General features: G+C 47.9%; 1 protein-coding gene across 13 annotated transcripts in view; it reads right to left on the reverse strand.

Annotated features, from left to right (window-relative positions):
- TBC1D5 (TBC1 domain family member 5) overlaps window positions 1-13436 on the reverse strand; it is a 592035-nt gene that overhangs the window by 53097 nt on the left and 525502 nt on the right. The window lies entirely within an intron of this gene.

The following is a 13436-nucleotide window of genomic DNA, read 5'->3' on the forward strand; positions in this document are numbered from 1 at the left end:
TCAATATTATGATGCTTCTTTATGCACACCATCAACATAATGACTCCATGGAGTATTAAGATGCATGCATTTTTATGTATCAGAATAGCTGTCCATTTTTTAAAACAATGAAGGACTGCTAGAGTTTTCTATAAATTATTTATACTACAATGGTCTGAGTGTGTACATATATTAAAAAAATGAAAAAAAAATCCAATTTCAGAAATCATGGATTAAATGACTGGATTCTTCCTTACTAATGTTATCACCCTTAATAATAGAAAGTGAAAGTGAAAGTCACTCAGTTGTGTCCGACTCTTTTCGACCCCATGGACTATACAGGCCATGGAATTCTCCAGGTCAGAATACTGGAGTGGGTAGCCTTTCCCTTCTCCAGGGCATCTTCCCAACCCAGGGATTGAACCCAGGTCTCCCGCACTGCAGGTGGATTCTTTACCAGCTGAGCCACTAGGGAAGTCCAAGAATACTGGAGTGGGTAGCCTATCCTTTCTCCAGTGGATCTTGAGTTTCCTGCTTTGCAGGGGGATTCTTTACCAACTCAGCTATCAGGGAAGCCCTTCTATTATTAAGCCCTTCTTAATAATAAGAAACAATGATGTGGTGATTATATTATTAATAAATTGAAAAAAAAAAATCCTCCACTGGTTTTTCTAAAAGCCTCTTTCATTTTCATTGATTGCAAAACAGGGACACTGCTACCCCCAAGCCAAGGGAGCAGCATCTGGAGAGGGACAGGATGTGGGCTCACATAGCCGTCCATGTCCAGACTGGTCCCCGCATTGCAGTGAGGCATCTGTGACTCCCGAAGGGCCTTCCCCACAGGCTCCGGGGCGGAGAGGCTCCCAGACAGGAGCACGGGCCCAGAAAGTCCTGCTGGGCTGGAGGACAAGTGCAACCAGAGCCACGCAGGGCTTGTGGGCCCCACGGGGACACTTCCGGAAGGCTGTGACGGGGACTTACGGGCCTGGCACAGCGCCGGGCGTGCACTCACTCCTTCATTCGTTCATTCACCCACAGTAACCAAGGGCCTAATGATGAGCACCAGGCACTCAGGGGCACAAAAACACAGTAGGAACTAAACCGGCAGAAATCCCACTCCCCAAGGTGCTCAGTTTCTACTGAGGGGAGACAGACATATACATTCAAAACATATGTATGATTTTACATGGCATCACATGGCAGAAAACATGGTGGGCACAAATAAAGCAGAAAAGGGGACTGAGAGTGTCTGACGAAGGTGTGGAGTTTGCAGGATGGTCAGGAAAGGCATCACCGAGATCTGAGGTGCAGGACTTTTGGGCAAAAACTCAGAGAAGGGAAAATACCAGCTTTGCAGATAATACGAGGGCCAGCAGGTACCAAGGCCCCAAGCAGGCCCCAGTGGTTTGGAGGATCAGCAGAGTAGCCAGTGTGGCTAAAGCTAAGCCTGGGGAGTGGGCTGAGGTCTGGGAGCCAGCAGGGCATCCGGCAGTGGGGGATCTGTAGAGTTTTGATGACTTTTACTCTGAGAAGGGAAGCCAGTGGAAGCAGCTAGAGGACTTGGGCAGGGGCATGACATGACTTGACTTAATTTTCAAAAGATACCTCTGACAGGTGTGTTGGGAACAGTTTAGGAATGGGAAAGAGCCAAAAAAAACAAAAAAGAAGGCGGGGGCCGGGGGGACAATTTTGCCACTGAAAAAATCCAAGTCAGCCAACTGATCGTAGCTTGGTGGTGAGAAGTGGTCAGATTCTACACAAAGCTGACTAGATTTACTGACAGATCCATCAAGGGTATGAGAGGAAGGGAGGGATCAAGTGTAACTGCAAGTGCTCTAACGTTAGACGGTGACGAGAGCTGAGTGCCTCCCATCCCAATGTCCAGATTTGTTTTCTTGTCAGTTTTTTTTTTTTTTTTTTTAAGTGACTTCCCTAAACTAATTCTGTAAAGTCTATATTCCTTGCTTTGCGTGCTCCTGAAGTCTTTGCTCGGTTAGCTAAGTGGTCAGGTAAGGGGCAGGAATTCCCTTTCCTTAAACTCCTTGAACCAGCATCTGAGCCCTGCCGGGAGCTCTGGGCCTGCGTTCAGGCAGTTTGCGGTCCACACCCAGTCTTCTTTCTTGTCTATGCAGAGACTCAAGTTCATCTGACAGACTGAGTTTCTTAGGTCATCCCTGGGCTTGTGCACAGTCCTGCATGTGTGTGGCCTTCTAAGTTCCTAGGAACATCCTGGCGCTTTCCACACCCTCAGTGGACAGCCCATTCTTTAGATTTCCCTTCTGGGTCTCTTGCTAGCCTCTGGTTTGCCTGTTAAGCTTCTGGTCAGTCTCAGGTTTGCACCGTTTCTGCCTTGGGCAGCTGTGATGTTCAGTAAGGACCACTGACTATTTCTGATGGATGTTCTGTGGATAGGGTTTCTCTCTAAGTGAGTTCTGATCAAAGTCAAATAAAGACAAGCCCTAAGAACAAGATTTTTTTGCGGGAGCTGCTGAAACTAGTGACCATTTACTGCGGATGGGACTTTTGGGGTATTCTAGATTCCTTCTTTTTCCCCAGTGGTTGCAAGGCTGCTGGTCAAGAAAGACTATGGCAGATCTGGGTGCCAACAGGGAAGTTAAAATGGTACAAAGCATGCTATTATTACTGAGGTTGAGCCATTTTTTTCTTGAATAGATGCTCCTCACGTTGACCCAGTCCTTTAACTGTTAGAGTTCTGAACAAGTTGACTTTGGCGTTTCTGCTGTTACTGCTGTTTTATTTGTGGAGAAACAGATTTTTCAGAGGTCCTTCTTCCATTATTCCAAAAGACCACCCCTCTGTAACTTACTTTTTGGACTTACTTGGTCATAAAAATTTACCTTTGATTTGTATAAAAATCGGCCTTACCCTTTTTAAGGAATGTGAAGAGAAAAAATTCGTAGTGTTCCTAAATACTTAGCGATTTTCTAATTTTCCACCTTTGCAAACAAAATGACAACACTCTAGAGAGGTGCATCTTTAGATAGAGTTAATTATTTCTATAAGATAAATTTATATATGTAAAACTGCTATGTCTAATGGCATGTACATTCCAATTTAGATAAACAGTTCCAAATTGCTTTCTCCTAGGGTTTTAACATGGGCTTCCTGGAAAGCTCAAATGACAGAGATAAAGAATCTGCCCACAATGCAGACCTGCGTTCAATCCCTGGGTCCTGAATATCCCCTGGAGAAGGGCATGGCAACCCACTCCAGAGAAGCCTGGTGAGCTACAGTCCTTGGACTCACAAAGAGTCCACGACTGAGCGACCAATACACACACATGCAGGATTTTAACATAAATATATGTGTATATGTCTATACCTAAGTGTAAAAGTAGGAGAAGGCGATGGTACCCTACTCCAGTACTCTTGCCTGAAGACTCCTGTGGACGGAGGAGCCTGGTGGGCTGCAGTCCATGGGGTCGCAAAGAGTCGGACACGACTGGCGACTTCACTTTCACTTTTCACTTTCATGCATTGGAGAAGGAAATGGCAACCCACTCCAGTGTTCTTGCCTGGAGAATCCCAGGGACGGGGGAGCCTGGTGGGCTGCTGTCTATGGGTTTGCACAGAGTCGGACACGACTGAAGCAACTTAGCAGCAGTAGCAGCAGCAAGCGTAAAAGTAACATGATGCATTAAATTTTTATTTGTTTGGTTAATCTGATGGAAGGAGGGCTTCATTATGTTAGTTAAGGTTTCTTGGTAACTAGTGAGGGTGAATATCTTAAAAAAAAAACACTCTCAACATATTAATCTAGGCCATCTTCTGAAGGTCCTATGTGAATTGTCTCTGTTAGTTTTATTTTAAAAAAAGGTCTTAATGGAGTTCTTCTTAAATTCTGGAACATAGCCCCTTTGTATGTATGTGTGTGTGTCTACGTTTTCTTTTTGGATTCTGTTTTCAGGGTCCTGCAAGGAAGGCATTTCTTACCCAAGATGGTAAAGTGGGAAACAATTTAAGCAGGTGCTATAAACCTAGGCTTTTCTTCTTCCTTTTATGAGTATTTTCTCTTTGTTCCTTGGAACTGCACTCCTTGAGAAGCTTTTATTGCCTTGGGGTGGCGGAAGATACAGCTAAAACAGAAGGAATGTTTGCTCAGCTTTGAGTTTTAAATTACTTCTACAAGTCCACAGACAAAAAGGAATCTAAGAAATCAGAGCATTTTGATTCACAAGAACATGTCTTTTTCACAAAATGAAATGACAAACTTTCCACCTTTTCCTAAGTTTATACAACCAAATTTATCCATCCTTCAAAATTTGGGTCATTCACCTATAACATCTGCTGGTGCCGGTGACTTTTTGAAGTTATTACTGTAACGGCTCTTTTAGACGTTTTTCTACATTAATTCCTCCATTAAAGTTTCCTACTTCTTCCTGGGTCAAATTTAAGAATTCATACCTTCCCCCACAAAGCCATGGCAGGTGGAATAAAGCCTATGCCCTTAATGTCTGGGGTCTGTAAGTGTGCTAGTTTACAGGGCAGAAGAAGCGCTGTAGGCGTGACTTAAGAGTCTGAGCTGGGAAGAGTGACCTGGGTGGCCATGTGGGTTAGTGTGGACAGGGGTCCTTACAGTGAAACAAAAGCTGAGATGTGACTACGGAAAATGAGGCGGCTGAGGACAGAGAGAGCTGACCTGCTGGTGCTGGCTGTGAAGATGGAGAAAGGGAAACGAGGCAGTGTGGATCCTTGCGGGCTGGGAATGGCGTCCACTGACAGCCAGTGGGGAAATGGGGACCCCGGCTCTACAGTCACTAGGAACTGAATACTGCCGACAGCACAAACGATTCTCCCCCAAAGGCCCCCTGATGCCTCGGCTTTATCTTGGCGAGACTGAAGTCAGACCTCTCATCTCCAGAGTTGTTAAATAAGTGGGAAATTCTCATTATTACTCCTTCTTCTTTTAAAAAATTATACTCTATTTTGGAGAAGGCAATGGCAAGCCACTCCAGTACTCTTGCCTAGAAAATCCCATGGATGGAGGAGCCTGGTGAGCTACAGTCCATGGGGTCGCCAAGAGTCGGTCTCAACTAAACGACTTCACTTTCACTTTTCACTTCCACGCAATGGAGAAGGAAATGGCAACCCACTCCAGTGTTCTTGCCTGGAGAATCCCAGGGACGGCAGAGCCTGGTGGGCTGCTGTCTATGGGGTCGCACAGAGTCGGACACAACTGAAGTGACTTTGCAGCAGCAGCAGCAGCAGCATACTCTATTTATGATCTCTAGATGGCAGAGGAACCATCTTTATATGTCGAGGAACCAGAGACCAAATTGCCAACATCCGTTGGCTCATAGAAAAAGCAGGAGAATTTCAGGAAAACATCTGTTTCTGCTTCACTGACTAGGCTAAAGCTTTTGAGTGTGTGTATCACAACAAACTGTGGAAAATTCTGAGAGATGGGAATACCAGACCATCTTACCTGCCTCCTGTGAAACCTGTATTCAGGTCAAGAAACAACACTTAGAACCGGACATGGAACAACAGACTGGTTCCAGATAGGAAAAGGAGTACGTCAAGGCTGTATATTGTCACCCTGCTTATTTAACTTCTATGCAGAGTGCATCATGAGAAACGCTGGTCTGGAGGAGGCACAAGCTGGAATCAAGATTGCCGGGAGAAATATCAATAACCTCAGATATGCAGATGACACCACCCTTATGGCAGAAAGTGAAGAACTAAAGAGCCTCTTGATGAAAGTTAAAGAGGAGAGTGAGAAAGTTGGCTTAAAGCTCAACATTCAGAAAACAAAGATCATAGCACCTGGTCCCATCACTTCATGGCAAATAGATGGGGAAACAATGGAAACAGTGGCTGACTTTATTTTCTTGGACTCCAACATCACTGCAGATGGTGACTGCAGCCACAAAATTAAAAGATTCTTGCTCCTTCGAAGAAAAGTTATGACCCACCTACATAACATATTAAAAAGCAGAGACATTACTTTGCCAACAAAGATCCGTCTAGTCAAAGCTATGGCTTTTCCAATAGTCATGTACAGATGTGAGAGTTGGACCATAAAGAAGGCTGAACACCAAAGAACTGATGCTTTTGAACTGTGGTGTTGGAGAAGACTCTTGAGAATCCCCTTGGACTGCAAGGAGCTCCAACCAGTCCATCCTAAAGGAAATCAGTCCTGAATAGTCACTGGAAGGACTGATGCTGAAGCTGAAGCTGAAGCTGCAATACTCTGGCCACCTGATTTGAAGAGCTGACTCATTAGAAAAGACCCTGATGCTGGGAAAGATTGAAGGCAGGAGGAGAAGGGGACGACAGAGGATGAAATGGTTGGATGGCATCACTGGACATGAGTTTGGGTGGACTCTGGGAGATGGTGAAGGACAGGGAAGCCTGGGTGCTGCAGTCCATGGGGTTGCAAAGAGTCGGACACGACTGAGCGACTGAATAGTAACAATGATCTCTAGCATCTCATCATTTAGCATGATAGTTCAGATTCCAAGTTATGTTAAAATACCAGGTAGATTCATTTACATTTATTATACTCCTGCAAAAACTTAGAATTTTGTGGACTACAACAACTCCCTCCTCCCAATTTATCTTCCAAAAAAAAAAAAAAATAGTTGTAAGCAATTATGTATATCAAATCTTATAAAATTTTAGTTTTTTTGATTAGTCTGAAAATAAGGTAGGGGTATCTCTATCTGTCAGGCATTTATAATATAAAGTAAAGTTCCATCAAATCTGCTTGGAAAATTTTCCATTTAAAAGAAATTACAAACATTATTGGGTTTCCCAGGTGGCACAGTGTTAAAGAACCAGTCTGCCAATGCAGGATAGATGGTAGGGAAGCACGTTCAAACCCCTGGTTGGGAAGATCCCCTGGAGGAGGAAATGGTAACCCATTACAGTATTCTTGCCTGGAAAATTCCATGGACAGAGAAGCCTGGCAGCTACAGTCCATGGGGTGGCAAAAAGTCAAGACATGATGCCTGCGTGCGCACACACACACACACACACATTATCAAGGGGAAAAAAGTCTTAAGTGATCCCTATTATAGAAATCAACTGTTTCCATGTTGAAATTATAATAAAATCAAGAAAACTCGGATTTTAGATTTTATCTGTCCTATAGCCATGCACCATCCCTAAACCTTTACTATATGCATACTTCCCTAGTCTGGCTACCCAAAGAAGAAATCAGAAAATTAAAATACACCTCAGCAGAGTGATGTTTACAAAACGTTAGTCCATGCACATGTATGGACCTTTACACTCTATATCATTTGATCCTAGTGACATTATGAGAAAACTGAGGCTTACAGAGTTTAATCGATTCTATGCCCAGGAAATAGTGCTTACATATACAGCTAGCAGTATCATACAGTTTGTCCAAACTTAGAGACTAAACCAACACGTTATTGCATTTCTGTATCAGAGAGGGTGACTCTAAGGAGCCACTTGATTTGGGGAGTGGCTGAGGCCTGTCTACTCTTGTTAGGATATATACACATTTTGAAATGCTTTTTCCTGGAAACACAAATGGATAGTCAGGTCTCTTGTATTCAATTAGAGTGCTCCTGCTTACATTACAGACCAGATTTCAGGAAGGGCAGGGGCTGCGCCCGTCACAGCTTCTCCTGTTGGGTGGTACATGGCAGGGTGACAGTCAACCTCTGCTGATGTTCCACGTGGAAGACCATCAGGGCAATGACTGCACTGCCGCTGCTCGGCAGAAACAGCCCAAGCCACATGTGTCGTTTGAATTTCCTAGTATCCACAGTTAAACACTAAAGACAAGTAAAACTAATTTAAATAATTTTTTTACTTCACCAAACATCCAAAGTATGATCATTCCAACATGTCATCAAAATAAAACAACTGAGATATTTCACACTTGTTTTTTCAAACTAAGTCTTGAAAACCCAGTGCACACCCGTTGCAGTGCTCCAAGGCCCCATGTAGTGAACAGATACCACACTGGACAGCCCAGGTGTAATCCACTTAGCAGTCTAAATTTCCAAATTTTTTCACATGTAGACTGTTACATAGAATAACCATCGTAACAAAATAAGATAATGACATACCTAGGCGAAATCTTTTGATTACCTGCTTTAATAAATCAGCTTATCAGTCATTTACTGTGTGGGAATATGTATCCAGTTATCCAATCCAGAAAGGATTTGGAAGTTCTGTTCTCCGTAAGTTTCTTCTGTAGCTTTTATTCTGCCTGGCCAACTATCGTTTCAGAGATAACGTTAAGTCAGCTCTTTTCAGAATTTATCTCAGAATGAACAAATTCCAAACTGGTGGTAGTATTAATAAAGTACTATGTGGCATGTATCGCATATAAAAACTGTACTAAAATACATTTCTCCTCTGTTACAGAAACTGGCTAACGTTTCTGTACCCTGTGAGAATGGAAACATTTAGACCTCAAGAAGCTGGAGTCACCAGCACGTGAGACGGAAGGAAGGGCCTTCAGCCCCTCCGCCCTTTCCAGGCCTAGCACACAGGCTCAGGAACGTCGGGGCACGGATGAGACGTTTCTCCAGCCAGGCCTCGCCGGACAGATCCCGGCTGAGGAGTCCGCGTCAACAGGCCTGCAGCCCGTAAGCTGCACGGCGTTCTAACTGACAGGACCAACGCTCGTCTGTGTGGGCGCCGGGGCCCGAGGCTCCCTCACCACGTGTGCGGGCGCCGGGGCCCGAGGACAGGAGGCTCGCTGTCCCTCAGCGGGCGCCAGGGCCTGAGGCTCCCTCACCACGTGTGCCGGCGCCGGGGCCTGAGGCTCGCTGTCCGTTCCTTGGGCGCCGGGGCCTGACGCTCACGCCTGGAGGCACACTGTTCACCACGCAGAGCTGGGCAGGACTCCAGCGGGACTGAGGCACGTTTTCTCTCAGATGCCGACGGCCCCTGTGGCTTCCTCTCTGCAGACAGCCCCAGCTGAAAAGAACTGCTCTGCCAACAGCATGCCCCTTCCCCGGGAACAGCTGCACCCGGGGCTGGTTTGGGCTGACAGAGGCCCGGGCTGGTCCCCTCTCACGACGGCCTCTGAGCGCTGTCCTGGCCTCAGGGGTCCCAGCAGCAACGGCAGGGAGTCCACCCCCTCCCGCAGCTCAAGGCTGCTGCTTTGACTCCTCGTGGATTCAGTGCGCTCCTTAGGGCACACCCCCAAAAGCGTCCTACGAAGCTCTGAAGTCCTGACCCAGAACGGCTTTTCATAATTATACGGTAAGTCACTCTTGAATATACTAAATAGTCTCAAGCCACAGCAGGCATGCGCAGTCTTTCCTTCAAACATCGGGGAACAAGCCCTGTGCGGGCTGACGGTAGGAAATGTGTCTAGAAAGTCTGCCGGCCCCGAGGACGGACCCACAGGAGCTCCTGAAACACCAGCTCAGGAGACATGAGGCCTCGCACACACACCGACTAACCTACAACCCCCGCCAACGAAAGCACTGAGGAGGGACCACCTGATCCTGTCTCAGGCCATCAGACTGGGAGCTACATCTTTAGAGTTGGGGTTGGTGATTCAGGGAAGGTCAGTTTTCTGCAGGAAACACAGTATTTTGGAGGCAGACTACTGGGCACACCTCGATGAGACAAAGCCTGATGGGCCCCTCGGGGCTCCCTGCCACCCGCGTGCTGGGGAGGAGGGGCGCAGGCCCAGGGGACGGGAGCACACACATTCCTTTCAGAAGCTGCTGGCACCCTCAGTGTGGGCTCTGTCCTCCCGGTCATCCGGCTCTGGGGCAAGGAGGGACGGAGGGAAGGTGGGGTGAGGACAGGGCAGCTGGGCCCAGCAGAGCGTGTCCTCAGGCAGGGGCCTGGCCGCTCCGGTCAGCAGCCCTGTGGGACTGCAGGGACATGGGCTCAGGATGACCGGAGCTAGGCTGGACGAGGCGCCTCCTGCGCTGGGCCCATGAGAGATCTCAGGGCTTCAGCTAAAGCTGGGGCGGTCGTGGGCGACACACGAGTGGCTTGCCAAGTAGAATCCCTCAGATCCACACCTGCTGAGCTGGACACAGCTGGGGTCCAGTCTGACTTGGCTGCTGTCTAGCCATGGGGCCCCTCAAGTCCCTGACCCTCCATAGGCCACAGTCTCCTCCTTGGGGAAGTGAGCCCTTCACGTGTGCTGGGTGCCCACGGCAGACACGTGGGAAGGGCTCAGCGTGGTCTGAGCGTCTGCGACGGACTCAGCACACGCAGACCATCCGCAGCACACCGGGCACCCCCGACCCAGCACAGGCGGGCATGGGCTGCCCCCCAGCCTCAGACCCACTCTCCTGAATGGGCCCATGGCCACCATGGCCACCTGCTCGGGGGGCGCCCACAGACCTGGGCTAACGGGCTCTGAGCACAGGCCGCTCTGAAACATTCAATAAATGTTCTGGGTCCCACAGGCTATGTGTCGATGGAGCTTATCTGTCAAGAGCCAAGTTCACTGAAGGAGCTGCTCCAGCATTAGTGGGGACCCCGATTACAGGGTGGCTGGGGAGAGGAGAGGAGAGGAGGGAGGGACGCACGTGAAGCTCCTATGATGCCCCATGCGTGATATTCTCGTGAGCTTTCTCTCACTAAACTCAACAGGAAACAAGAACATGAGCGGTATTCCTAAATGGCCGGGCAGAACCCCATGAACCTGAGACCAGCTGGGGATCTGGACACAGGACACCCAAGGCAACACATTCAGGAGGCTGGGAATTCTAGGGGTCGCGGGTGGGAAGCCCGGCTCAGAGGATAGGGAAGGGCAAGGCCTCCAGGAAGCCCAGCGCTATGGTCACAGAAAGGGGGTCGCCTGGACGTCCCACGGTGACCCTGGAGCACACAGGACGCAACTGGTCCCTGCCTGGTGACACAGTACGACCTCACAGACCTGAGCGACAGACGGAAGAGGGCTCTGGTCTGCTCCTCAAAAACCACGTTGGTGCCGCAGGAGGGCAAAGGACCTGCAGAGCCTGCAACCCACCCGGTTCCAGCCCGGCCAGAGACGCCGGACGCGGTCCCAGCCAGGGCTGGTGTGCCAAAGTGCAAACGTGGGGTTCAGATCGTCAGGACATATTATTAAGACAAGACAGAGGCGTTGAGTTGTTTCCTTCATACGGCTCACTCTGACAGCCTGAGAGGCACTTGAGGATGGCACACAGTGACCCCACCACCATAACTGCCCGAGCAGGCGGCCCCTTCCAGTCCTGACGACGGACAGGCGTGGGGTGCCGCCCCCCACCCCTGAAGCAGCTGTCCCTTTTCTCTCTCTACAGATAAGAGGCGGCCCCCTCCAGTCCTCACGATGGACTGGCATGGGGTGCCGCCCACCACCCCTGAAGCAGCTGTCCCTTCTCTCTCTACCGATCAGAGGCAGCACCCTCCAGTCCTTACGATGGGACAGGTGTGGGGTACTGCCCCTGACCCAGCTGTCCCTTCTCTCTCTCTACAGATGAGAGGAGGCCCCCTCCAGTCCTCACGACGGACAGGCGTGGGGGGTACTGCCCCCCCCCGCCAGAGCAGCTGTCCCTTCTCTCTCTCTTTATAGATAAGAGGTCAAGCAGCCTCCGTGGGGCATCCAGCAAGGCAGTGACTAAGGCCGGATTCCAACCCAGGCCTGACTCCAGAGCCCATGCTGAGCACAGATTCATCACCCTGCTCCCCTAGAAAGGGCTGTAGCAAATGCGACTTCAAATGAAAGAAACGTGGAATGAGGTCTTCTGGTGGCAAAGGGCTAACTCTGACCTTGTTCTCTATCCAACAACTCATTCATTGTCTTTGGAGTAAGTCTTCCCAAAAAAGAGGCATGTTCTGGTTAATTGATGAGTCTCCTTACTTTGTTTTACATATTCTGTATTCCTCTGTCTTCTTAAAGCGATTACTTAGAAGGCAGTGGAACTGCTTGTTCTGCTTCAGGACTCTCGTTTTTCAACAGCACCCAGAGGGACTGATGCATGGCCATCTTCCAGGACAGCCTCTAGGCTCTGCAGTCCTTCCTGGGGGCAGGAGCAGGCTCTCCGTCCTGTTGCGCTACGTCCTGCCTGAGCGGCTCTGGCCTTCCTCTTCTCTGTCCCAGCCACTTACTGCTTGTCACCTGCACGGCACAGGTTCTGCTTTTATCATGAGGGTCCACAGTGAAGTCATCTCCAGACATGAACTGTTAGCATATTAACGTGAGGTATGTGTTACCCCTTAGATTAAAATATTTTTTCTTTCTCCTAGAAGGAGTCATAAGAAACTTAACAATGGATACCTGTAGTGAAATGGGCTGGCAAAAGGAAGTGCGAGGAGAAAAAGAAGCTGTTTCTTTTTTCCCTTTAGTTAACTGGGACTGTCTAATGTTACGTGCACTTTAGTTTTACATTAACAGTGGTTAAGTGGGAAGAGAGAATTTTTATCCTTTTCAACCTTGTTTTATTAAACAAACAAACCCCTATGTTCACAGCAGCACTATTTACAATAGCCAAGACATGGAAACAACCTAAAATGTCCATCCACGGATGAAGGGATAAGGAAGATGTGATACATACATACAATGGAATGCCCCAGATAGCCACGATGGAGTGGTCACTCACCTAGAGCCAGACACCCTGGAGTGCAAAGTCAAGGGGGCCTTAGGAAGCATCACTACGAACAAAGCTAGTAGAGGTGATGGAATTCCAGCTGAGCTATTTCACATCCTAAAAGACGATGCTGTGAAAATGCTGCACTCAATATGTCAGCAAATATGGAAAACTCAGTAGTGGCCACAGGACTGGAAAAGGTCAGTTTTCATTCCAATCCCAAAGAAAGGCAATGCCAAAGAATGCTCAAACTACCACACAACTGTACTCATCTCACACGCTAACCAAGTCATGCTCAAAATTCTCCAAGCCAGGCTTCAACAGTATGTGAACCGTGAACTTCTGGATGTTCAAGCTGGATTTAGAAAAGCCAGAGGAAACCATAGTTCAAATTGCCAACATCTGTTGGACCATAAAAAAAGCAAGAGAGTTCCAGAAAAACATCTATTTCTGCTTTATTGACTGTGCCAAAGCCTTTGACTGTGTGGATCACAATAGACTGTGGAAAATTCTTCAAGAGATGGGAACACCAGACCACCTTACCTGTATCCTGAGATATCTGTATGCAGGTCAGGAAGCAACAGTTAAAACTGGACATGGAACCACAGACTGGTTCCAGATTGGGAAAGGAGTATGTCAAGGCTGTATATTGTCAGCCTGCTTATTTAAGTTATATGCAGAGTACATCATGAGAAACGCTGGGCTGGAAGAAGCACAAGCTAGAATCAAGATTGCCAGGAGAAATATCAATAACCTCAGATATGCAGATGACACCATCCTTATGGCTGAAAGCAAAGAGGAACTGAAGAGCCTTTTGATGTAGGTGCGAGAAGAGTGAAAAAGCTGGCTTAAAACTCAGCATTCAAAAAACTAAGATGGTGACATCTGCCATAAAAGTAACGAAATGATGCCATTTGCGGCAACA

The sequence above is a fragment of the Bos taurus genome, chromosome 1, assembly GCF_002263795.3.
Source record: "Bos taurus isolate L1 Dominette 01449 registration number 42190680 breed Hereford chromosome 1, ARS-UCD2.0, whole genome shotgun sequence".
Taxonomy (NCBI): domain Eukaryota; kingdom Metazoa; phylum Chordata; class Mammalia; order Artiodactyla; family Bovidae; genus Bos; species Bos taurus.